The sequence below is a fragment of the Tetrao urogallus genome (genome assembly GCF_951394365.1).
Source record: "Tetrao urogallus genome assembly, chromosome: 4".
NCBI classification, from domain to species: Eukaryota; Metazoa; Chordata; class Aves; order Galliformes; family Phasianidae; genus Tetrao; species Tetrao urogallus.
Window position 1 is genome coordinate 30,665,651 of NC_136817.1, and position 27,758 is coordinate 30,693,408.

Genomic DNA, 27,758 nt, shown 5'->3' on the forward strand with positions numbered 1-27,758 from the left:
TCTTCCTGCTCTGTGAACTCAGCAAAAGCAACCAGCTTCAGAAGGTCAGAAAAGAGTACAGTCTTGCTCTCCACTGATGTCCAAGTCTGATACAGACTTGTATCAAAAAGGCACATTTCCTCAACCGATGGCACAGCTTTCAAGCCCTATTTCTCTACATAGGAGGTGATAGAAGCCAAGGTTGCAAGTAAATGCATTTGTCCTTCACATAGTTTAGCGAAGACTCACAGTAAATTGGATGTAAGCTACGCTCATGGAAAAACAGTAGGACGAGGGCCAATTTTGCAAAATGTGCTGGATAGCCATGCTGTAATTCATTCAGAGCAGATTCAACAACCAGCTCAATTAACTGGAAAACCTCTCCCTCCTTGGTACCACAGTGGTTCACAGTAATACATAAATAACTCTCCCCAAACTCCACATCAAATGGAAAGGTTGTCCCCAGTTGTTTTTAGAAGCTTAGCCTGTCACTGTGGGTGAGAGACCAGGTCTGCAAACAGCTTTACAATTCAACCGCAAGTCCTTTCACTCTCAAGAATGCAAACCCTGTGATAGCACAGAAGTGGGAAATTCATAGACAAGCTCCAATTCTAAAAATTGCTGCAGCTGGCAAAGCTGCCGAGCACACTGTCCAATGGAAATATACCAGCAATGTCATCATATCACTACACCCACGGCATGAATGGAATAGCTTGACATCGGTACAGAAAGAACCAACTATCTGCTCTGTGTAGAACCTTTGGTTTGGCTGTCACTCCCCCTATTAAATGGGTGGTTTTGTGGTTCAAATAAGAGGAGAATCTCTTTCACCGTGTTCATGTGAGTAGGCAGGAGGAGTCAGAGAGGACTTCTTTTTTCTCACTTCTCTAATATGTAGCCACTTTCTGCAAACAGAACGTGCACTTAATATGCCACGATTTTCCATAAATGTACTCACAGAATTTTTTCAAGTGTGTAATCCCAGCAAAGCAAGAAAAAGTAAACTCACTCTAGGAAGTGATGTAGTGACAAGATTTGTTTTTGGACAAGATTTGGGAAAAAAACAGCACAACAAGTATCAGAAACATTTTCAAGCATTGAGCATCCTGCTTTCCTGAAATGCATCTTGTTTGTTTCTTTGGAAGACCCAACTCTTCCCCAAACTGGGCTAACAAACAAACAAACAAACACACACCATTTCACTCACCCTGTCATGCAGCACATTCTATGAAATGTACCAACACTTTTCAGGATATTAAGCAGCATCCACTCTCTTTAGTTCTTCTTCCTTTTTTTTTTTTGGTATGCTAACTGGTTTTTAACTTTCTGTGCACTGCTTCTGATGCCACTATAAGAACATTTCTTAACTATGAAATGCTAAGACAGGAAAACAAGTATTAATTTAAAGGCTAATCTGAGCTACTTATTAGTCAGTAATTAATCAACTGCATTCTCTGTGTTGCTTTTCCCCACGTCTGTGCTGGGAACCAAAACTGGAAAAGGCTCTTCACCAGAGGGTGGTGGGCATGGAACAGGCTTTCTAGGGCACTGGTCACTGTCCCAAGCTGCCAGAGTTCAAGGAGTGTTTGAACCACTCTCTTAGATGTATGGTTTGGATTTTGACTGGTTCTGCGTGGGACCAGCAGTTGGACTTGATGGTCCTTGTCAGTCCCTTCCACCTTGGGATATTCTATGATTCTGTGCAAAGTCTTCTCCCTAAACACTCACCATAATTTGCTATGCTCTCTCCCAGGAATCCAGGGTAACAGGAGAGATTCATCTGTTCTCTTGTTTGTCTAGTTTCCATGGTTTATCACTCCAATGACTTCAGAGTCAAACAACCATATACAAAATCAGTCCATACACAGTAAGCTCCGTGTTTACAAACACTGCAATCTCCATCTATTGCTAAACACTTAGAATACAACGACAAATGGGACACATGAGAGAGCTCTGCAAAATGAGGAGATGCCTATGTTCCCAGAAACTAGTCATTAAATCTCTTCACTCTTCTCCATGATTCAGCTAAGTGCTAGTTCACTTGCGGAAATCTTAGAAGAACTCTTCAGAGTCAGTGAAGCTCTCCAAGGGTTTAAAGCCTGTTCCTAATAGCTCCATCAACATGAAATGTTTTACTACAATTTGTTATCATTAATATTGGCTAATTCTAAAAAACTATAGTAGAGACTTACTCCCAGAAGAAGGATCAGTAGACATTCCTTCTGAGTAGCACAGAAAGAGTCCTCAGATGTGTCCTTTTCAGATGAGAGCACTGTATTATGCATACAAAATACAAACATGCAATTTGGAAACTCCCAGGCATATGGATGCAGAGTGAAACACATTAGGTATTTGTATCTAAACTGCTCTATAGAAAACAATAAGGTTATCCAAGTCATTTGCATTCAATCTGTGCACTGTATTGCTTCCACTGAGACTAATGACAGAACTATTACAGTAATGATACAGTGAAAGTAATCTTCTGCCTCCTCTCAGCAGAGAGCTTCCATTTCTCAGAAGGCCACAACCCCTATCATTCACAGTCCTTGCAAAAATTGTGATATGTCATTATAGAAACTGCAGGAAGAGGACACACGGAAAAATCTTAGCAGAAGGCTATTTACTGCAATATGATTGCTATAGACAGGAAAGAGACCAGCATTCCACATTCAATTCATTCCATAGGTAATACTGGGTACCAGTAACTTAAGGGCAGAGTTCAGTCTGAATAATTCCTGCACAAAGTCTTTCTTAGAGCACAAATAAAATTGCTTAATGTGATTCTGCAACACTTTCACAGAAGTCCCCTCTATACTGCAATAAATAGCAAACACAATGATCTTTTTCTTTCCTACTCTCCCTCTCCCTAAAACCAAAAGATACGTGAATGGTTTTCTTCAGCTCAAATTCTGCCCCCAAATATATCTGCATAAATCGCTGAATTTTAGAGACTGACAGATATCTGCAGCATTAGTAAATGTGTGATACTTAATGGTAGCACTACACACTATTGTAACTCAGGATGCAAAGCACCGCTAAGCCTCTAGTGCTCTCTAGCAAATGGCTAGGAAATGTACATGTTTATGTGTGAATATAGCCTGGAATGTAATGAGCAATGAAGAAAATCAGCATTCAAAAAAAATCATCTTTTCATGTTGATTCAAGGTTTTGGAAAACCTGAAGTCCTTGAGGGAGGTGTAACTCTACTGTGCATCAACGCAGGGAGCACATAATCTGCAGATATCTAAACGTGGGGGTGATTTTGGCATTGAGATGAACCGTTTACACATAGGTAGCCTTGTAGATTTGCTAGGTGAGAGACACATAAATGGCCTTTGGAACTTCTCTTACCAGCATTTTGGAGCTGCTGTCATTGTGTAATACAAAAATCAATCTTTCCTAATAAAACTCCTGAAGTTGGAGGAAGGACTCACTTATTGTGAGTGGAAAGAGATCACAAGAACTCTTAGTGAAATAAATTATTTAAATTAATGATCTGAAGACAAATGTCCTCTACAGACTGATCTGCAAAGCCTGTTGGCATTGTCTAACACAGCAAACAGAACTGTTGCTGGATGGCAACTCTTTGCTACACACACAGGAAACTAGCCTGTTTGTTTGCAGATTTGTGCTAGACAGACTAATCCTCTCTAATCTCATTCTGGAATTAGCTGGTTTGTTACCTCTTCCTTTTTTATTTTACTAGTCATCTGCATCTTTTACTTCAAGATTTTACCTATCAGGAAAAAATTAGTCCATGCTCTTTCATCAAGTGAAGTGGTTATGTAAACATGTGGGTAGTAGGACAGAACATACGAGATTGTAGACACATGTGCAGACATGTATTCTTATTTTATTTTTTTCCACAGGACGCATCACAGCCTGTCTCATGCATCATGTAGCAAAAATAAGGAGAACAAAGAATGACACCTTCTTCCAGTCCAGCTGGGGTTCCTCTGCCAAGGAAAGGCAGGAGGAGTTTTGCTCACGAAGCAAGTGAAGTAGTGGAAATGGAACAGACACACCAAAAGGAAATCTCCCCCACATGCTTTGTCATCGTATTTTGCTAAAAACCGCGGCTGCTAGCCTTGCCTTGTGCCACCTCTAGAGACTTGGAACCATGCTGCTGGAATCAGACAGTACGTTTCTGTCAAGTACGCATATATCTCAGAGCCTCCCTGTGAACCCAGATGTGTGTATTCAGAAAGCCATAACCACTTTGCACACCAGTACGGTCTGCCTCTTTTCCAAATCCTTTTTCAGAAACACCAAACATTTAATATAAACACCTAAGTAAAAAACGAGGCGTAACTGTATCCCTCCTGAATACTTTCTTATATTAAAAAACATGTCCTTCTGGGTTGCAAGAAGTATCTATTCTGCTTTTCCTAGAAAACAACTTAAAATAATGAAATTATAGCTCATTCCCTATTATGTTAAATAAAGCTGTGATCTGCCCAAGTCTAATTTAGTAAATGGTGTCATCAGTTAAACCTCTGTATACTTAAAGAAAACCCTAAGTATTTCTCACATGGAAGATTCTTATATTTTATACATTAAAATACAGGGTGATTCCTCTGATGCTTACGCTGCCTGGCAATGCCACTGAAATCAGCAGTGTTCATTTCATATACCTATGTTCGTCTGTTCCTCATATATACCCACTTGCTTAAGAAAAAACAAGACATTGCTGCGTATTGCTGGGTATTGCACCTTTTCTTCACGCACATTTCACCTGGCAAAATTGAGCCGAGTGTGACACATCAACACACATTCAGAACCAGTACTAGAGACCTAATGCTTGCTTGCTTAGTTGAGGCAAGGGACAGAAGGCAGGAACAAGCTCTTCAGCAGTACTAACAGAGTTTTCTTCACAATTTGGTGGCTATAACTTGGAGTCTCGTTTGGTCCCTGACTGTTTCTCTTGTGCCAAAGAAAAGTCAGCAAGTAAAAAATAAGCAGTCCTGAAGAATTACCTCTGCAAGTACAAGGCAGAGATTAATGCAGTATAAGTACATTAATGAACCTGCCCACCAAGGTCCTCATTTACTGAAACCCACACCTGGCTCTGAAAACACCTCTCCAGGACGTGAGACTCAGGGATGAGCTCTGCATTTATCTAAATCTGCTGAATCGATACAACAGCTGCTGTTGTGCTGTTGGGCAGTGATTTATGCATTTTCCTGTGCCTCTTTGGAGGCACTTCTCTCATCTCAACACATCTGAGCCAGTAGACAAGCGGTCTACTACATTTGTTCACAAAAAGGAAAATGTCTCATAACAGTGGCAGAGTAAGATGTGACTCATGCTCCACTCCCAAACACTGACCACTATCTGGAGAGAAGCCTGCCTCAGCTTCTTCCTTCATCAGTGCTCTCACATCTCAAGTTGGACAGATTCAGTGGTGCAGGACTGTAATGACTTAAGGTGACCTACCTCACTTACACATAGTTTAGTGACTCATATTAATAGCAGTGCTCTTACAAGGAAAAAAAAAATAAATGAATAGAGCAGAAAACTTGCATTGCAGTGAGGATCCTAAAAATGAAAACAGCAATCAACAGAGATCGGATCCAAGGAGAGAAAGGAAAAATGGTAAAAGTTAGAATGGAGAAGTCAGAAACCTGCAGGCATGGAAATGAAGTTCTCAGCTTGGGAAGGCCCAGCAGTGATGCCAGAGGAGGTCAGGTGTATGTTGGGGCACATGGGTACAGCTGTGAGCCTGGATGCGTGAGCTCATCACCAGTTGTGAAAACTGTGTCCCAGCACCCAAACTGCTGCTGCACAGCAGGTTATGTAGACCCACATTTAGACTTTCTAGGAGCAGGATGATGTCACAGAGTTAGCCATAAGCTTGAATTTCTTTTTGGAAAATTTTAAAACCAAACGACAAACTTAGGAAAAGTAATCATTTGATTGTATTTGATTGTTTAATCTAACCTCTTCCTGAAAATACTGCTATGGTAGGACAGCCTGGGAGGCTCCAGAAATTCATAATGAATGAGAAATAATAATAAAATAATTGAATAAAATGAATTAAAAATTCATAATCAGTTTGAGAAATCAGTTTGCAACAAATTGAGATCAGTGTATATCTCTTCTTAACAGGAATGGTAACATAAAAAGTCCAAGGACAGCTCTATTCTGTAGTAACCAAAAATTTCCATTATGCTATTTTCAAAAAAAGGAAACCAAGCCAACACATGTCATTCCTATAGTTGCACTAAATAACCATTATACACTGGAACAATGACCACTTTCTCTCCTAGTTATCATTTCTTGAAACTGTATTTTCTTCAGCTCTCAAAACCTGTGCTACCAGGCTGAAGACAGGCATTCATGGTTAGAATTTTTCTGCCCCTTTCCCTCTTGTCTTAATGTTTAAATCTTCCAGGTTGCTACAGAGCTTAGTCAACTATATTATTTTTCTCTGATGAACTTCAGTGCATTTGTATCCAGGACAACAATATGAGAAATTCCCAGTCACAGAAAGATGAGCTGAAAGCTGTTCTCACAATCAAATGCAAGAAAGGCCTGGAGAAAAGGATGACTCACTTCAGAAATGCAGCTGATGAAACCAGTGGCTTTGTTACACCCTAAAGATAACGTCTAAAACCTTTGAAGGCAGTCTTGCCCATTTTGCAAGATACCAGACTGAAAAAGTAAAGCAACTTTGTGACGGAAACAGTGAAAATACCCTCAATAAACTGTACTCTCTTTTTGAGAAGTTTTCTTCATAATGTAGAATCCAGCACAGAAACCACATCTAGAGTAAACTGCACAGAGGTAATCGCTGCGTCAGGATGGCTGATGAAGGTATTCAGTTCAGCAGGTCTTCTGGCCAAGCTTTGTAATTCCTAGCTGTCAAGGACCAGGCAGTGGTGTGATGTGCTTCCAGAGAAGTCAGTCACCTACAGTTCTTACTTCTTAGAGTTGGCTCTAAGGGTAGGCCTTTACCATCTCCGAACAACACATCCAAGACAATAAGGACAAAAACAGGGATTGTTCATTGAAAAAATCAGCTGAAAATATGGGATCTGTATAACACTCAAACACAAATGCCCTCAAGATACTAAAAAGTTGGCACAAAAAAGCTGTTCAGTAGTTTCAAGACTATTAAAATCAAAGATTGATATTCTAACCAGATTTTATTGATGTTTCATGTACATCAATTGTCCTCATCAACATGCTTTATATAAAGCTTGGCTCTCATTTAAATGCACACAAGACCCATTCCATTTTGGAAGAGTTTCAAGTATTATGGTGGATTTTTAACAGTTCTGTAACACACATTGCTGGCTGCTTGGTTTGTTCTTTACCAGCTATCTTGAAAGAACTACCTAAGGCCTCGATATGTGCTTCAGATATATAACAGCTATCAGGAGCTGATGGCCAAGTTCTTCAGCAGCTAGCTGCCACAGATTTCAGCAGGAGTACAAGAACACTTGTTGGCTTCTTTGAAAGCTTTTGCTGAAGAATTACTATGAGAAATACAGTAGGCTGTGTAATTATAACAAAGGTCAGTAACTGCACTTCACTAAATCTGTGAAAGCCCACAATTTTCTGTCTGTTAAGGCTTATCTTGGAGTGTGTCTTTCAAAAATCCAAGGAAGAGAAGAACCATCATTTTGTTCAAATGAAGATTTTGAAACCAGTTATGTCCTCCAATTTATTTTCCCAGGAACTGCAAATATGTAATTTTTTTGTGGCTCTGCTACAGCCCAATTAGGAAGGATCAGTGCTTGCAATAGAAACCACCCAGACTGTCATGTGGAAAGTATTACAACAGGATGTTCTCATTAGATTCTAGGATGTGCTGAAAGTTGTGTGCTTTAATTTATTAGACCCTTCCAAAACAGTCCATGTTAATGTTAAGATGTTAATGTTAAAAGATGTTAATCATTCTCCATTACCTTTTCTTCAACAATTTCATGAAATTGCCTATTATATCAGGAGTATCAGAATGACTTCCTAATAGGAACACAACCATACATTTCACATGCAAAGAGCCTGTTCTTTGCTTAGCATCACTGCCTTGAATTTCCTCCACTCCCACACAAACACGTACACTGGAACTTACAAACTTGACTAAGAGCCAAACCCTTAATATTGTTGTTGTCTTTGATGGAATGTGCATGCAAGTTTGTTGCTACTCTTCACTGCTTAACTGTTGCCAGTTTCTGCTTTTTTGTTTCTGAGGGCTGAGCGAAAGGACATGTTAGTATGTGAAACAAGCCTTACCAAAAAAGTCAGATGAAAAAAGTTACAATGATACATGCTTTCACCCCATGTTTCACTGTACATTAAGGGCACTACTGTTATGCGCTTCTAGAAGCCAGAGCACACCCTACAAGGCGTCTCTGTGCAGTATCCTTATCTCTGCTGACATTCTTATCTCTAGTTTGAAGAAATACGGACTTAAAGAGTGGACTATTCAGCGCATAAAGAATTGGTTGAGTGATCACAGACAGAGGGTTGAGGTCAATGGCTCTACGTCCAGGTGGAGGCCAGTCACGAGTGGTGTCCCTGAGGGGACCATCATGGGACTAGTGCTCTTCATCATCTTTATCAGTGATGTAAAGAATGGTATCAAGTGTACTCTCAGCAAGTTTGCTGATGACAACAAGCTGCATGGTGCAGCTGATACAATGGAAAGGAGGGACACCACTCATTGAGTTCTGGACATGCTCAAAAAGTGGGCACGAGAGAACAAAGCACAAGATGCTGCATTTGGGTCAAGGCAATCCCAAGCATGAGCGCAGTCCAGGAGAAGAATTCATTGAGAGCAGCCCTGTGAAGAAGGACTTTTGGGTCCTGACGGACAGAAAGCTGAACATGAGCCAGCAATGTGTGCTTGCAGCCCAGAAGGCCAACAGTATCCTGGGCTGCATCAACAGAAGGGTGGCAGCAGACTGAACCCTCACCTAGAGTACTGTGTCCAGGTCTGGGACCCTCTGCATGACAAGAATACAGCACTGCTGGAGCAGGACCAGAACTGGGCCACAAAAATGCTCAGAGTGCTGGAGCACCTCTCCTATGAAGAAAGGTTGAGTGAGTTGGGATTGTTTAGCTTGGAGAAGAGACGGTTGCGGGGAAACCTCACTGCTGCCTTCCAGTTCTTGTCAGGAGCTCAATAAGCAGAAGGGGGGCCAACTTTTTACATGGTCTCATAGTGACAGAACAAAGGGGAATGGCTTTAGACTAAAAGAGTGGAGATTAGGTTAGGTGTTAGGAAGAAATTCTTCACTCAGAGGGTGAGGCGCTGGCACAGGCTGCCCAGAGAGACTGTGGATGCCCCATCCCTGGAGGTGCTCAAGGCCAGGTTGGATGAGGCCACAGGTAGACTGATCCAGCGGGTAGCAACCAGCCCTCAGCAGGGAGTTGGGGCTAGACAGGCTTTAAGGTCCCCTCCAACCATTCTATGATTCTATGAATATGTCACAGTAAGTATTACAGATGACATTTTTGTAATATAAACAAAGCCAGTTCTAATACTGCAGAAACATAGTGCAGGTATAGAGAAGAGAGAATCAGATTCTACCTTCTCTTCAAGAAAGACAAACATTGCTAGAGCAACAACAAAAAATCCACAGAAAAACCACAAGTCTTTCCCCCTTTCCTGAAGACTAGTATGAATTCATAGGAAAAGACCAGAAAAAGGCATAGTAGAAAACCAAGCTATCAGAAAATTACCTGGGTATGACTCCCAGTTATGCTGCTTTATTCACTACCAAACAAAATAAATGGAAAATGGGAATTGTATTCAGTTAGTTCTGAATCATACAATTTAGTCAGATTTTCAAAAGTACCAAAAATGACTTGCAGTGGCAGCTAGGTATTCAGCTCGCTTTTAAAAGTCCTTTCAAATTAACATGAAGTGTTAATAATTGCTAGGCACCCTCAGTTCCTCAGGCTAAGAAGGTACATGGGTGAGATTTGAGTGTTTCCTAATTCACTGAGCTGCTGTCAACACCACACCAAATGTGGGTAGAAGAAGGAAGAGGTGCTGAAAAGCCTTGGAAAAACACTAGGCTTTTTCTTCATGGGAGGTTGATTTGTGCATGAATGACAGATGCAGAGTCTCAGAGGCAACGAGATGTACAGCAGAGAATACTGAAGAAAACAGAGCTCCTGTGGGACCACCAAGGCGCAAACTTTTTAAAAAAGGTTTGCAATGTTCAACATGCAAGTGTCCACAGAGTGGTGATTAGGCTTGATGTTAGGAAGATATTCTTTACTCAGGGTGGTGAGGCTCTAAAATGAGCAGATTTTACACCAAAACAGAATAAAAAGAGCACTAAGTTTGTAGTTCCCCATTACTTTCACTGGCACAGCCAAGTGGAGATAAACAGCCAAAATGCCATGCCTCTCATGTGAGAACTGCAGCCCTATGGTAAATGCAGCTCTGTGGTAAATACAGCCTTAGATCTCCAAACACAATTTCTCCAGGCTACTTTTTTTGACAGAAATTACCTAAGATTCAAAAGTGAAGTAAAAACTCAGTGAAAGCCATGCAGCTCCTGCTGAAGCATATGACACTAGGCATACTGTTTGAGCAAGCAGTGCTGTGTTATTTTCCCCTGCGGTCTTTTCCTCTTTCTAGGACTGCTTCTGAAGGAAGGGGGAGATAGGTCAAATCCTCCCCTATCCAAACCTATATACTATTACGAATACACATACGTAACTTCAAAGAGAAGGGAATACTTGCATCACTTGAACATACAATGTAGTTTCTAAATGACTTCAGATTAAATATAGAATATATTTCCTTCTGAGGTTTATAAAATACTTCTTTCTTAAAAAGAATGTGAGCTTATTTGCATGCCAACACTCACTGAGCTGAGGGGTATTGTAAATACATTTACATAAAGTGATCTACACCTGAGGGTAGCGAAAAAGATGGTAGAAAAAGAGAAGCTAGTCACACAACACAAACATGAAAGAGGTCTGAAATTACAAAAAGCCTATCTTTTTACAGACTAAACAATGTAGTGTTTAAAATATTAACTGAAGACATTTATGAGTTAAAGAATTTAGAAGAAAAACTCAGTATAAGTTGACCAGAAGATATCAAGAAAATGAAGGCATAGGAAAACAAAATGAAGAAAAAATAGCATACATCAATTATTTTTTCTGCTGAATGTTACATATCACACATGTATCAAAATGCTGCTGTACCTCTGAGAGCCTAAGAATGGGATAAGCAAGATTCGTTGCTAGATGTTACATCTTACAAAGCAAGCTGGAACTGGAAAATAATAACACAACCTTACCCTTTTGAAGCAGAAATAAGAAATCTTTAAGGGAAACAATTTGTTGGAAACAACTGCTCTGAGATTAATAACATTGATCAGATTATGTGGCAGGAAATCGAGTTTCCATCTGTGGATGAGAGGAGACATCAGCAAAAGAGAAAGATGCTGAAGCATTTTCTAAGCAAAATGGAGTGATACGTAGTTCTAGAGCTCTTAAAGCACTAAGGATGGTGCAGGAGAAGGATTTGGGCAGGGAAAGGTTAAAATGTCCTGTTGAACAAGTATCTCACTGAAAGCATGAATTTTTTTACCTTGAGTATCAGGGATAGAATGAGGATTTTTGGAGAAATATCCTCCCATATCCCCCACAATGTTTCTGTTCTTCATCAATTGTCAGTGAGCTTCCTTCCAAACTGGTATTGGTTATTTATTAAGTGCCTGACTGGTGTTAAAGATGGAGTGTGGAGGAAGCAGCAACTGTGACCAAAGATGGTCATCTAGTGAGTGACTTAATTGTTAGAGTGCTGGTAATTCAGTGAGGACAGTGCAGCGGAAGTCTAGGAAAAAGAAAAACCATCAAAAATGGAAGGAGGACCTTCTAGCCTGCAGCAGAAAACTGCTTGCACCTGCAAGGTAGTAATGTGTCTTGTCTGAGGAACTATACTGTATGTGTACTATAAGAAGAGCAGCCAGTAGATTTATGCAAAACTTCATTTTCATAGTGCATTAATTGCACTGAGGAATTAGAGGGGAAAAGAAAAAAAAAAAAAAAAGAAGAGAAAAATATTGTGAATTCGTATTAACTCTGGTTATCTTCCACCTTCTCTAGATGAAGAAGTGAATTTTAGCTTGGAGCCTCAGCTCTATACATAAACTTTCAGTTGGATCCTTAGAGTGACTGTGGTTCAGGGAATTAGAAACAAATGTGAATTAAAGGCAGGATTCGATCTCTGACTTTCAGAATTATTCATTAAATTTATGAACTCAATGGGCCACAAATACAAGCATTATCTTACTTTATTGTTAGAGAAAAGATTTTTAAGTGCTGGCTGACTTAATAAAATATTTGCTTCTCTGGTACCATAGTAAATCCAGTTACAGAATTCTGGGAAGGGTGGAAGATTTTCTGCAGTGTATTATTGTTAACTCTGCAGAGTCAGCACTGCTTTGACACAACAAGAACTCTTGACTTCCATGCATCATCAGCAAAAATGTTTATATGACAGATTGATGCCAGCAGCACACTTAGAAGGTCACGTAAAGCCACCAAAGGCATAACTCTCTCTATATTTGAATACATTTAGAGCCAAATTGGGATAAGCTTTTCCAATGCAAATCGCTAGAACTTTATTCCATACTTCTCTTGTCAACACCTCCCTACCTGGCATGAGGTTTTGCTAGAAATGTAGGTTTTCCTTATCTGACAGCAAATGTACACAAAACAAAGCCTAAATTTAAAAGGAATTAAGGAAACTATAACTATGTCTGAGTTTGGGCCAATTTTAAATTGTTTCTTTTCCATCCAATGAATAGAAACTGGTAATACCAAAAGCAAAAGGGGAACATCCAGTTCTAGAGCTCTCACTAGAGGAGAATGCAAGCCTCCTAGAACAAGTTTACGCTTGATACACTAACAGGATAGTTAGTTCTCACTGCAAATGATTCTCGACAAAAGTAATTTTAGATTTGCCTGCGAACTTGCCATGTCCTAGAAATTCAAAGATATGTATGAGCGTTGCTGGAAAAGAAAATGTCACTCTGAGGTTGTAATACATACAATCACACCAAGATTAAATGCAGCCACAAAGTATATATGGGTGAGGGGTGTTAGCAGGCACAGCACTATCGTAAATAATTGGATGTAAGAGATACTGCATCAATCTACTGCCTTTAAATTCCCAAGCAAGAGTGAGTCTGGTTAACATAAAGCAAGCAAAAGGCATACATCTGAGGCATGCCAACTTTAAAGACAGGAGTTGTTTTTAGAAAAGAATGAAGCCCACGGCATGTGCCAGATCTACAACAAAGAATGCCTATGAGATCATTTCTCAAAAGACCTTCCTTCCATAGTCCTGACATGATATAAACTGGTTTGGTATTTACACATGCTGGAAACTCCTTCAATACATTTTACAGCTTTAAGTAAAAACAGCTGTCACCACTGAATCTGCAGTAAGAAATACCACAAAGATTCACACAAGGCACTTTTCAGATTCTCATACTTGGAAGAAAAGAAAAAAAGAGGAAAACAAAAGAAAAAGAAAAGAAAAAGAAAAAAAGCACCACAGGTGCATTGAGACTTGAAATACAAGTCTACTCAGATATCCTAGGTTTAATGAATTGCTGTCAAAAAGATGACAAATCCCAGAATCAAACTGAACTCATTTTGAACATGCTACCAGTCTTTGCTCAAGGAATATTGGCGTTTACTTTGGCAATCAGAAGCTTAAAAACACAGTAAGTACACTCCCCATATCTACTACTGTAACAAAGAAGAGAAGTAACAGAGAAAAAATCCACAGCCCACTTTCTGTATAATCCCATAGCCTAAGGAATACATTAGCACCTTGCTTTACCACCACTAATACCAGATCACAGCTCTGCATTAGCTTAATGTGGGACTCAGGACTTGTCTGGCCTTGCCCTGGCTCATCTGCTCCTGATCTTATTTTTAGATTGGTTTTAGCTGTAACAACACATTGCCCATCAACAGATGACCACTGTCTGGTTCATCTAACACCAAGAGCAAAGCTGCCCGCTGGACTGATGACTAATGTATTATTTTTTTCAGCTTTAGCTTCCTCTTTTCGATACTGCCATAAAGAGTTATGCTATATACAGCAAAAAGCTAAAAAATCTAAGCCATCATGGGATAATGCTATCTGTGGTCCCATAAGGAGTTAGAAACAGACTGCTTGACAACCTTCACTAGTAACACCAAGGGGGCCCAGGACCAACATGGAAAAAAAATCCACCATGAGGAGCAGAAGCCTCTGTGAGGAACACCACACACCACTGCAAGTAGGGGCAGTAATGCACAGCAAGGGGGAAGAAAACCACATGGAAAGGGACAAACATCTGCAAGGGAATTTGAATTATACATGGTAGTAAAATTGTTCATTCTGTATTTCTATCTGGCTGTTAATACATTAATTAGACTAACAACAAACTTTAACTGTTTTATATTCATACATAAAGTGTATTCCTTTGTTTGCTTATCACAATAATCTAAATGAGGAGTACAGCTATGGTGCCTGGTCACAGAGGCTCAGGAGCTACAGGTGGAGGAAGGCTCTTCTGCCTTCTTGAAGTGGGATCCTTCCAGCCCCCTGCTAGAAAAGTAGCTCTCCCATTTAAAAGCTTAGCAACCAATTCCTGCTCTCAGTAAAAGAAGAGACTAAAGAAGAGATATATTGATCAACAAAACTTGCAACAATTGTTCCTAGGAGAGAAAAGGGTAGTTCATTTTTATTTCCTTCATCAGAGAATGAAGTAATACATATTTGTAGACTTGCTAGGTAAACATTGGAGCTGATGAATTTTTTTCTGGCTAGAATCCAGTGCACACTGGACTATGGCAAGCAGGCTGTTGGTATTATCTGGAAGAGCTAAAACTAGACATAAGCAGAAGGGGATGATAGACACATCATCTTTGCATAGCCAGAGTATTTTTCCCAGAATTGGGATATTGTTAATAAGGCAATAAAAAAAAATAAACACACCTTTTTCTTTCAAGTTAGTCGAACAAGTTGGATTTATGCCTCTGGTCATTAACAAATCAAAGCTGTTACAGTTTAATACCACAAGAACATTCTATCTGATTTTAACATGAAAGAAACACGTGGTTCTCCCTGTTTAAGAGATCTCCCTGATATCTTACACTTGTGGTAACAATCAAATACAGGATACACTCAAAAAGGAAGTTTACGCCATGTTATATATACACAGTATAGGCAAAAATATTATCTTTCTACTTTATACAACACTTACATCTTCTATCAGTGTATTAGAGTGACAGCTCATGGGATACCTACAGACAATATAATTTCACCTGTGAGCAGGACAATCTAACCAAGTCTATCAGATCTATCAGTCTATCACATAATGACATACTTTGTCATGAATGAGCTGTTTTTTCAGCACCACTGTAACAGAAGATGAAAAATAACAAGAAAACAAGTCACATTTTGAACAGTCATCAGACGCATCAGTGCATAAAAGGGTGCAAAAGGCATCCTTAGAGGCTCTAGTGCTTTGTTTCCAGATGGGAAAGATTAAGTCCACAGCAATTTGCAGTGGCCCACCACTGAAATGCATGCTTAGATATCTGGTCTACTGGAACTAAATGCAGGTTTGGGCATGTAAGGATTCTCTTCACTTGTACAGCTCAGAGTGGCCAGTTCTCCACTTCCAGAGTTTTCAGCTAGTGAGGGTACAGAGTACAGTGGGTAACTTTCAAAGTCAGACACTCTCACAGGAACACTGAAGAGCTCTGTATTAACAACCCTTGAGTACCAGAGCTATTTTCAGGAGCTGACTACTACTATGAATTTTCAATACTTGACAAGTTGCTTTAAAAGCAATATAGCCTCTGGTGTTCATTAACCAAGTTGCCATAATAAGGTTTCAAAATTATTTCAGTCACAATTTTGATTCTTTACCCGTAGGCATCCAAGCCAGCTTCTGTCAGCTGTTCAAAAACACAGAAAGAGCAAAGCTCCATATCTGGACCAAAAAAATGGGCTGGAAGGAAAAAGCAAGAGCACTAGGGTCTGTTCTCCATGGTCTCAAGTGACCACAAGATGACTATCCAACTCAAAACAGTTTCAACAAACACATGTACACACCACTCGGTACCAGGGATCAAAAACTTCAAAGTGAGATTTGGGTAGGACTGCAAGTCATAACTGTCACGTGCCTCAGAGGAAAACCATTTCCACATCCCACACATGATTGTCAGTTTTGTACGGCATATTGTAAGCAGGTCACATCCATTAAATGGCTTAGTAGTCTGCAAATCACTAGAATCAGAAACGCATCCAGCACACACTCAGCTTCTGGTCACAGTTAATCTTCAAAGTAAGGCTTAAAAAAACCCTCAGAAGTCAAAATATGAGAGTGAGGGAGATGGACAGTAGGGGAAAGGTCTTCACAAACTATCAGCATAAACATGGATAGCTGCAGTAAAAAACTATGGCTCAAAGAAAGAGAAATCCAGTGACACTTTGCAAATATCTGCATGTGTATCACCACAGAATTTGCATACAAATGACATATTTTCTAGCTCCAGAAATTTCCCTGGTATTTTTTAAGATTTAAAATAGAAAACATTGTCAGCTTTGCCTTCAGTGTGCCACAGATGACCGTCTTCAAACACATTTCTCATTAGAGAAGAAATGCTCCACTAACGGTCAGTTCACCACCCCTCACATTCTTCAATAACAGAAAAGGTACATTTGTTTCTAAAATGCAGTTTTCAACACTGTCAGCAACTAATTAATATCTTGCTCAGATCTAGTTTTTCTCAGTTTAGTTTTGCTGTTTAATCTGCTGTAAGAAGTGACATCAGCATGGACATGTACAGTTCCTATATAGGGATTTTAAAATTCCCTCCACAATCTGGACAGATCAGGGGACATTATAAGACTAAAATCTCTTTGAAGCAGTGACAGCTGGCTACTGATTGCTTGATGCTACCTGTGAAAGTCAAAATGACATATATTCTGTTCTATTTCAACTGTCAAATGTTTGGTTTTCTTGTAAATCTACTCACTTTGGTAGCAAATCTGACACATCCATGAAGGAAACAAGGTAGTTCTTTCAAGACTGACAGCCACTGCTATTTTAGATCCCCCACTGGTCACTCTTGAGGTCACTGCAGGTAGTGGAAGCTTTAAACCTCTGATATGACAGAAGAAGTCAGTAACAAGAGAATAACTTCCCTACCAGATTAAAAAAAAAGTAGTAAAGTGCATTTATAAATAGATAGCTACAGGTGGCATGGAAAAGAGGAAAAGCAAAAATAAGAAACAAACAAGCCAATTTCTTAATCATAACAGTCTAACAAAGTTCTTCTTGGAGTAGCCTTTCTTTATAATTTTTCCTTATGTATCATTTCCCCATCATTAATGTGGTTCTTACATCGTTTCTTTTGTTGGTCATCTAACTACTTTGGCTGTTCATTTCGCTTCGATGAAGCGAGTGATGCATTTATATACAGTTGCTTAGTTTTAAATACTGTGAAAGGAATTTGTTTTTAAACATGTGGAACATGTTATTGCAACAGTAAATGTGTAACAGAAGCCTGGCATAGCCTGAGCTCATCTGTACTCCCAACCACAGTCATTATCTGCACTGACAAGCTCCCTGTCTACTGTCAACAACAATTACATTCTAATCATCTCTTTATCTGCCTTAAGCCTCTGAAGTCTGCAAAGCCTACTACACTGTCCAGACAGAACAACAAGACATCAAAACAGCTCCGTTTGATACAGAGTTATTTGGAATCATGAGGAACGCCTTGACAAAAGCAGAAAAGTAATAAACAGACAAATGACACAACCTAGCTTTCGCTCCTTCAAGGTGTAGAGCTTGGTAACTAATTACAAGGACTTCCATACTCTACTAACATTCAATTAAGTTATCTACCTGAAAATAAGTATCACAGAATCTGTGCTGTAATCGGGTTCACAAATGACATACAATCACTATAACAGGAGCCTGTCAGTCTGATTCTTGCAAGGGGAAAGTTCTCTCATCAAACCAGGAAAAAGTCTTTGCCCTTTTCCAGGGCATCTTTTCTATTCTCTTGCCTACACAGAAGCAGAAGGAATGGTTCCCTCACTAAAATGGTTCAAGTGAACGGCTGTGTGGCTATGCCTTAGAAACACAGACTAAGCCAAAACTGCTATCCAGCTGGAGAGGAGAGCTGTGAAAAGATGAAGATGATGCAGCTAAGCTTTTCCATTAATATAATTACCAACACTGAACACACATGGTAAAAAGCCAAGGAAAAAAATTCAGTTGTGAGAAGGTGGGGCACAGTAACCCGCTTCTTTAAAAATGTAAAGTACAAGAACAACTCATATGGCAATACACTGGAAAACTCAAAAAGACTTTTTTTTTTTTTTCTTCTATAAACAGCCCCAGGCAAAACACATTTCTCATCAACTTGCAGTGTTCTCTTGAACCCAAAAGTCTGAACAAACCACTGACAACACAGGGTTTTAAAAGAGGACTCGCCAGAACTGAGCATTCTGTATTCTCTACTGCTGTAATAGCCTTCCTAGCTGTACAGGGCTATGGAATCTGGGCAGTACAATTTGAGGACACGGGCCGAAGACTTTCAGTCTAATGATATAAAACATCTGAAATCTGAACGAGAAGTGGAAAGAGATGAGACTGTCAAAATGCCAAAACTAGAAGCTTTCCATGTGAAGAAACAAAAGATTTCTGAACTTCTTAGGACTGAAATCATTTCCTCTTACCTCTCATATGTTCATGTCTGTCCAAACAACAGATATATGAGAAAGAATACCTAGGCCTGTTTCCCTTTTATACTAAATGAACCTCTTTACATGTGTAAAGGGGAATGTTACTGATCAGCATCTTCAGTCTCTCTTCTGATGTGGCTACAACAGACACTGTGCTGAGGACTTTTTTTAGCACGTATCTAGTATCAGCTGATACTGACCCCATCAAGCAGACATGACACTTGTCTTCCTTTCTTTCAGAAAGGCTGATTGGCTGTAAAGCAGCAGCTCTGATAGATGAGATCAGATATGGTAAAGCCTTGGTCAGAAAAAATCAGTATCACTGTGCATTATTGTTTGTTTCAGAAGAGATATTTAATATTGGCATTTTAACCAGTGAGTGCTTAGAGAAGTGATATCAAACTAAGCATGAGGTAAAATACATGATAACCATGAGGAAGCCTACAGCAGCAATCCAGCAGCTGTGGGACTAATCATATCACACTTAAATTAGGAAAAAAATATCATGTTAGTAATTTTTCACTTTCATCACACTCCAGATTTAGATATAACATCCATTTGGCCTTAACTATGAAATGGTGACATAGAAAGTACATGAAAGAATTCTCTCTTGTTGAATCCTCTTCCTTGCATTTCAACTAATTCTATAAAAAATGTTGAGACAGTGTTTGGCATATAATAATTTTGCTGGAAAGCTCCAGGACACAGATGGGTACTTCCTGCCTCAGGACTGATCTTCATCCCAAGCTAGATGTGCCACTGCTTTACCAATTGCAACCCCAATCCTGAGAGTATTTTTCCAGAGGACACTCCAGGGAACAGCACTCCCTTTCATGACTCTAAGCATGCTTTCCTCACATGGCCATTACTGCAACTTAAAGCAAAGCAGGTGAATATAATGGGCAGGCTCAGCTGTTAGATGGCTTATGCAGAGACTTGAAAGAAACAGAAGAAAGGAATTCACAGTATTCAGTCAGATAAAAGGAATAACTGAGTGTGTAAAACTGGAAAAAAATGTGGGGAAATATTATAGGCCCATATTACCAAAACAAAAAGAACTTCAAACATCCTTCCAATGATACCATGAGTCACAAATTACTCCAACATTCAACAACGGGTCATTTCCTTCCAGTGTCTTACTAGTGAGTTACTCGTTAATGTAGCTGAAAGCATAATTGTCCTTAATTGTTCAGTTGTCACTAAGTGGATTCTGGCCTTCTGACATTATAAAACCCAACAGCTGTTTTTTGGAGACTGGCTTTCGATGAGCCCATGCACCTGCAGCGATACCAACTCAAGTCCAAAGCAGAGTTCCTCCACCACTAGCAACCAACTGCCAGACAGCATCAGGAGCCAGGGTTTAGATGAAAGTTTGCATGCATGACAGGCTGCTGAAAGGCACAAAGCTGTTTGCTCTACGAATGTACCCCCAACAGACTGCAAATGAAGACAATCTTAGCCAGAGTTTCCCAGAAGCAGATGGACTGTGGCAATTTCTATTTGAAAGTCCCCAGCAAACTGTGATTTGGGCAACCATTGAAGACTGGGGATCTAACCTAAAGCCTGGTCACTTCCAAGCAAAGATTCCTGTTGTGTTCTGATCACAGATCAAAACATGAAGAGGCTGCCTACGATATGAAATGATGCATTTCAACATCTGAACCAACATCTAGTAAACGCTGCATATCATTACTACACTGTAACAAAGTAACTATATAAAGGATGTTATCCTTCTATAAAAGCATCATCTAACGTATAGACACACACATACACACAGGCAGATATATTGGATTATAATGTTTAGATATTAAGATATATAAAATCGAGGTTTTGAGGACAGCTTCATTTGCTTGTCAACTCCTATCTCTAGCTGAATCACAGAATCATAGAATGGCTTGGGTTGGAAGAGACAAGGATAATCAAGTTCCAACTCCCCTATCACACACAGGCAGGGCCACTAACCTCCCGATCTGGCACTAGACCAGGCTGCCCAGGGTCCCATCCAATTTGGCCTTGAACACCTCCAGGGACGGGGCATCCACAACCTCTCTGGGCAGCCTGTTCCAGCACCTCACCACTCTCTCTGTAAAGAACTTCTCTGACATCCAATTGAAACCTTCCCTCCTTGAGCTTAAAACCATTCCCTCTTGTCCCATCACTATCTAAACAAGTAAAAAGTTGACTCCCCTCCTTTTTATAATCCCCTTTTAAATACTAGAAGGCTGCAATGAGGTCACCCTGCAGCCTTCTTTTCTCCAGGCTGAACAAGCCCAGCTCCCTCAGCCTGTCTTCACAGTGGAGGTGCTCCAGTCCCCTGATCATCTTCGTGGTTCTCCTCTGGACCCTCTCCAACAGCTCCCTGTCTTTCTTGTACTGGGGACCCCAGACCTGGACACAGCACTCCAGAGGGGCCTCACAAGGACACAGTAGAGAGGGACAATCACCTCCCTGTCCCTGCTGGTCTCCCCTCTTCTGATGGAGCTGAGGATACCGCTAGCTTTCCGAGCCGGAAGTGCACACTGCTGGCTCATACTAAGTTTTTCATCCACCAGGATCCCCAGGTCATTCTCCACAGGGCTGCTCTCAAGGATACTTTCTTTAAGTAACATATATGCAAAAACTAGTTGGAATAATTTAGATGGAATTATTTTTCAACAGCAACTGCAATGTTTGATTTGGAAAAAAAAAAAGAAAAAAAGAAAAAAGAAAAAAAAAAGAGGTGAAGGATTATAAGCATATTCCAGATAGCCTTTCTGGGTTGAAAAGTTCTGATTCTGTATTACAAAATAACATATTCCTCTCTCATACACATTTACTGTAAGTTCTGCAATATCATAGCAAGTCAGTCAAAGCCTCCCCAAGAGATTCACTTTAAGAAATGTAAGAAAGAAATGGAAAACTGAGTTAAAAGTGGGAGGTAGCTGTCCTGAATTGGAAACAAGTTCTCAAATCTCACAATTTCTAATGAAGTACAACTATCATGCCCAGCCCTCACTGTAATTACAGACACTATGACCCAACAGTAATGTACTTCTAAAAATCACGCAGTTTGACATTATGTACGTAACTGATGTTGTAGTATTTTCAGGGAAGAAAGAGAAAATACAGCTTGTAAGATTTAATTGTGGCTGTCCTGCCACAAAATTGGTTTACAAACAGAAGAGAATCCTACATTAGCCTCCCTGTTTCCTTTCAGGGAAGGGATAAATATTCTGCAAGGCTCAAAGCACCACGGCCTCAGTAACTGCAACAGAAGTTATTTCATGATTGATTCATTACCCTTTGATACTTTACTTTTCTCATATAGACTCTTATTCAAAGAGGCACTTTTTTTCCTTTCCATCTCACCAAATTCCTAGTAGTGAGCCAATCTTGACTGCACCTCGCACAGATGTGTTATGAATATAACTCACAATGTTTCCATACAAGATATTTTGATCATTCCCCTCTCTTCTCCCTCCCCTCCCCATCCCAATCCCATCCAAAATAGCACAAAGTCATAAATTCTCCTGTCTGACCTCCATCCCTTTCTAGCCTGAAAGATGGTGCCATCTACCACAGCTTCAAAAAGCAGAAACTAAGCTGAGTTTTTTCAGATAACTTCATTTCAGTGCTTTGCCTGCGGTCTGACAATGGAGATGAAGTCTGCTGAAAATACATTCTGTATGAGATTACTACACACATTAACTTCCTTATGCCCAGCACTGATTTTCTGCCCCCTGGCATTTGCAGTTTGATTTTAAGACTTCTCAGATAACCCCATAGGTTTCCAACTATTATATTCATATTAATACTGATAGAATCTCATCAAAATGTGTGAGAATACACAGTGCTATGCATCTATGGAACGGCATTTCAAGAAGCAGTACTTGCCCTGTATACCTTTCTAAACAGCACTCTCTCTGTGGAGCTGTTCCTTGAAGCCAAGGAATTTCCCTATTAAAGGAGTGTTGCCAACTTTCCCTCTTTGGCAAGAAGGGTCCCATTCTTGCGCCTCTCTCGATTTCCTGCGCAGTGCACTTTAATGAGCCCTCCAGTCTGGTGGAAAGCTAACAGAGACTGCAAAAAATAATAATAAAAAAAAAGAATAACCTGAGATGGGAGAAGAATTTTCCATGGAATATACAATGGGTCCGACTAAACGCATGACAAGAAGGGACAGCTTGCCATGAAAGGTGGATTAAACACTAGGAGAAAAACAGCTCCAGTGTGCACACTGCTGTGGAGTGGGCAAGGTAAAGAATGGAGAGAAAGGAGGCCAGCACATGACAAGAACTGTTTCAAAGCGTAGTGAAGTGATCTCTAGGCCTGAGGTTTCAACAGGTTTTACCTTATCAGACAGCCTGCTAACACTCCTGTACCAAATGAAGCTGGCTAAGATGTTCAAACAATATCAAAGTATAATTCCTGAGGATTCTCTCTGACCCTCAGGAACCAGATGTCCAGATTAGACCACATTTTACAGTGAACTCCATCACCCAGTTTGTAGTCTTCCTTTTGTCAGTTTTCAACACCTCAGAAGACCTCTTCAGGTCATGTTATTTAGGAACTTTTCATGACTTTCAAACAAAATTACAAAGAAAACTGGTTAGGAGAGTATTATTTGTATTACAGACACACGGAATTAGTTCACAAATAGGAGCTACAAAGACAGTCCAAGCCACCAAAAGAAATTAACAGTATAATTTATAGAAAGCTGAATCAGGTGTTAAAAGAAGACATGAGGTGTGTAGATGATGCTTTCTTTTCACACAACTACAGATCCCAATAGCGTGACTGTGTTACAGCATTGGACATGGTAAACAACACAGCAGAAGGTCCTGACACATCTCATGGTTAGTAATGTAGTTGCATGTAAAAGTAATTGCAGAAGTTGCAGAGCAACTTTATAAGATCAATTAGGAAAACCTGGCAGCTGGCATTCACTTCTGTTAGGCACAAACTATCTCACAGAAGAAAAAAAACAAAGCATACACATATGTCCAGGGTTAGTTTATGCATAGCCAGAAAGAAGCCTCAGGATCAGGAATCTGGTCCACACAACCAAAATATAGCTGGTTTGATTTAACTGCCAGGAGCACAGAATCACAGAATCACAGAATCACAGAATTGTAGGGGTTGGAAGGGACCTCCAGAGATCATCGAGTCCAACCCCCCTGCCAAAGCAGGTTCCCTACACCAGGTCGCACAGGTAGGCATCCAGGCAGGTCTTGAACATCTCCAGAGAAGGAGACTCCACCACCTCCCTGGGCAGCCTGTTCCAGTGCTCCGTCACCTCACTGTAAAGAAGTTCTTGCACATGTTTGTGCGGAACTTCCTATGCTGCAGTTTCCAGCCGTTTCCCCTTGTCCTGTCTCCATTCACCACTGAAAACAGTCTGGCCTCGCCATTCTGCCCCCCACACCTTAGATATTTATAGACCTGGATCAGGTCCGCTCTCAGTCTTCTCTTCCCAAGGCTGAACAGACCCAGTTCACTCAGCCTTTCCTCATAGGAGAGATGCTCCAGGCCCTTCACCATCTTCGTGGCCCTCCGCTGGACTCTTTCCAAGAGATCCCCGTCTTTTTTGTACTGGGGAGCCCAGAACTGGACGCAGTACTCCAGATGAGGCCTCACCAGGGCAGAGTAGAGGGGGAGGATCACCTCCCTTGACCTGCTGGACACGCTCTTTTTAATGCACCCCAGGATGCCATTGGCCTTTTTGGCTACAAGGGCACACTGCTGGCTCATGGCCAACCTGTCGTCCACCAGGATACCCAGGTCCCTTTCCGCAGAGCTCCCCTCCAGCAGCTCATCCCCCAACCTGTACCGGTGCATGCAATTATTCCTCCCCAGATGCAAGACTCTACACTTGCTTTTGTTAAACCTCATCCGGTTTTTTTCTGCCCAGCTCTCCAGCCTATCCAGGTCTTGCTGAATGGCAATGCAGATGCTGGACGCTCACCACTTTCCTTTGCAACACTTCACCCTTTCAGCAGCACTGCTTGCTAATACAAGCACATCCTCTTTCAGCTTGTAGTTGAAACTGGAGACCTGATTTATGAAAATATGATGGCTGATCATTTCAAGCCTCCCTTCTTGCCTTCCAGCCACTGACACAGGCTATGCCATGTTGCCTCTCCAGGTGGAGTCATTTGAGATAAAGCCCCTTACTGCACTTGCAGTGCAGGTACTGCTGTCAGTCCACAGATCCTGGTTCAGGCCTTCAGCAGCTCTATATTGCAAACAGTAACTGACAAGTTAGCAGACCTCTTTCTGTGGTGAGGTCCCGTGCTGTGCTTCTCACAGCAGCTCAGAAAGATGGATGAAAAATGTTTGCAAATGCTTTTGTGCTTTCCCTGTCCTCATTCCTTCCTTAGATTCACTCAACATAGAGACACTGCAGCCGATACAAGAGTAGCACTACTCCAAATATCCGCAGTGGTGATAACATCTTTCTTCTGCTACTGAACTATTTCCAGTTTCCAAATCTGTTGTGTGCAACATCATATTGTATTTGAGAACAATTTCTCTTTTAGTTGTCAGCTGTGGATTCTTTTGTGCTGAGCTACACTTATGCCTTTGTCAGACAGAGAAACCACTGCAAAAACACGAATCTTACCCCTGCTTTTTATCCTATCTAACAAGTATTCATGCTGTTGCTTCCAACAACAGAAGCACGAATCTTCAGGAAGCGTCTATCAGTAAAACGGAAGAAGAAAAAGCAGAGTTGTGCCTCTCCTAGCACATTTATCAGTGCTGTCAATCAGCTACTTTTTCAGAAGGTTCAGAGATAAACAGTTAGCAAAAATTCTTTCAATTTGAACACATGTATATTCTTCTCTGGAATTCTTCTGGGAAGGTAAACTCAATTTTTATCTTCAATTAAATTTTCAGTAATACTGATGCTTAAAAAAATCTGTTTCCAGATTACTGCATATCAATACAGATACAAGCAACAGACTGTCAAACCACATATAATAAGGGTGGAATACATTTGTTAGATCTAAAAGTAAACAGATTCTAAGTTCAGGAGACTAATTTTTGCATTGTGAATTAACAGTCACTTGAAAAAGTGAGCATATTTGATCTTTAAAAATACCTACCCTGAATGAGTAAGTCAGACAACAAAATAAAAAGGTGTATATGGTATTTCTGCCCTTTGTTTTGAAGACTTCACATAATGTCACTACCAAAAATCATCCAAAAATCCAGACCCTCACTTGGGTTCAGCCTTTGTAGCACAAAGGCTACCTTATCCCTAATCTGGATTTGGATTCAATAGTGCAGTTGCACTGGCCAGATCCCCAGAGGAAGATGGCAACACGAGTAATGCAAGAGTAACAAGCAAAGCTAGAGGAAAAGCTGTTTAAAATAATAAAACAACACAATCAGCAAAGGTAGCAGTCATGTAAAAGTAGCATAAGAATGCCAATTAAAAAAAATGCATAATTGCATTTTATGCATAAATATATAATACCGATTTTTAAAAATGCAGATAATAAGCTTCTCTTTCTTGCCATAAGGAATTTCAGCCATTTTTAAAAATTCCACTGGCATAAATATAAAGGAAAAGTTCCAACTATAAACTATTGCTGAATGTTGTTGAACTCTGGTTCCTGCTTTTTTTTCCATGAATGCATCGTATACTAGCATTCCAAGACCAACAAATGTCTCCAAATCCAAGCTATTTCTAAACAGTATATGTACCAAGATATCATCCAAGATAATGGCAAAAATATGTATGAAGCCATACGCCTCTAACACCACATAAAAAGAGGAAAGGGGTACACCAATAAAACATGCTGATGTGCACAAACGAGGTACTGGGTTTACACAAGACAAAAAAAAACTTCAATAAAATAACTAAGCAAAAAGATCCATCACTTTTCTGAACTGAAAAACAAACAATATCAAACCCATCTCTCAGTTAAGCCAGTTCAAACTCTAGGTAGCCATCATTTTAGTGAGTAGTATTAGTCAAAGGTGGATGGTTGGACTGGATGATCTTGAAGGTCTTTTCCAACATTGGCGATTCCGTGATTCTGTGACTGAGACACGCAGTGCAATTTGGACGACATAATCCACTTTGGTATCTGTCACTTCTTGTGGTGCAATCTCTTTCTAACCTTGGATATCAGCTTACTTACTTCTACAGATGGGACATTGATGTGCAATGCCTTCAAAAATCTTACATTGGCTGTAAATATTATAACCATCTTCAAAAGGGGTACTGAAAGCAGCTTATTGTGCCTCAGGTAACTATCAGGTTTCATAGAGGCTCTTGTCCAACTTTTCCAAGGAAAAATGGAAAATGGAGTTTCATTTTATTAAAAACAAAAACAAAAATAAAGACAGAGAATGTATGGAAGAAGGTACACTTGCTAAGAGAAAAATGAGTGAAATCTGAAATCTTCACCTTCTTGAGGCAATTCCCTGTCCATCAAAGCAAGTGGCTTTCCTTGCTTTGGAAAGCCAGCTTCTGCCTCACTTTCCCTCACATTAGAACCAGAATCCCATCTTTTACCCTTGCAATAGTTTAAAATGGATCAGAAAACTGTTTGGTTTACATAGAAAATGAAAAGGGAAGCAAATGTCCATCTCCTGAGGTCAGCACAAATGCTTTTGGCTCAAGGATAATGAATGCACCAAGAATATAAGTACTGTTTAAAAAAAAGACCAGACCACTCAGACATCTGACAAGTAGTTTTCCTTTTTCCTCATATAAAGTAAACTGGCAAAATTACTATTTTCAGTGGCACATAAATGAGCTTCCAAAATAATTCTAAATGGTTCAGTTCTCTCACACTGTTTCTAAAATTACTGCTGCCTGTGCAGACTGTGGTGTGGAAGAATGGTGAAAAGTCATTTGAAAATAGGGGGAAACGTAACTGCGTACTATCTGACAGAAGAATAAACAAATCAAAAACAACTGCAAGAACTTAAAGGATCTGCAAGCATCATGGTTTTGTTTTGCTTCATGCTAGTATTGTTTTAATTTAAAGGGAAACCAAGTGACTGCTTCGTGAGAATCAAGACAAACCTTGTACCA

The 27,758-nt window shown here is 40.2% G+C and overlaps 1 protein-coding gene across 1 annotated transcript in view; it reads right to left on the reverse strand.

Annotated features, from left to right (window-relative positions):
• The window catches only part of ADAMTS3 (ADAM metallopeptidase with thrombospondin type 1 motif 3), a gene marked incomplete at both ends in the record, with an annotated part of 128,889 nt that overhangs the window by 38,049 nt on the left and 63,082 nt on the right, over positions 1-27,758 (reverse strand). The window lies entirely within an intron of this gene.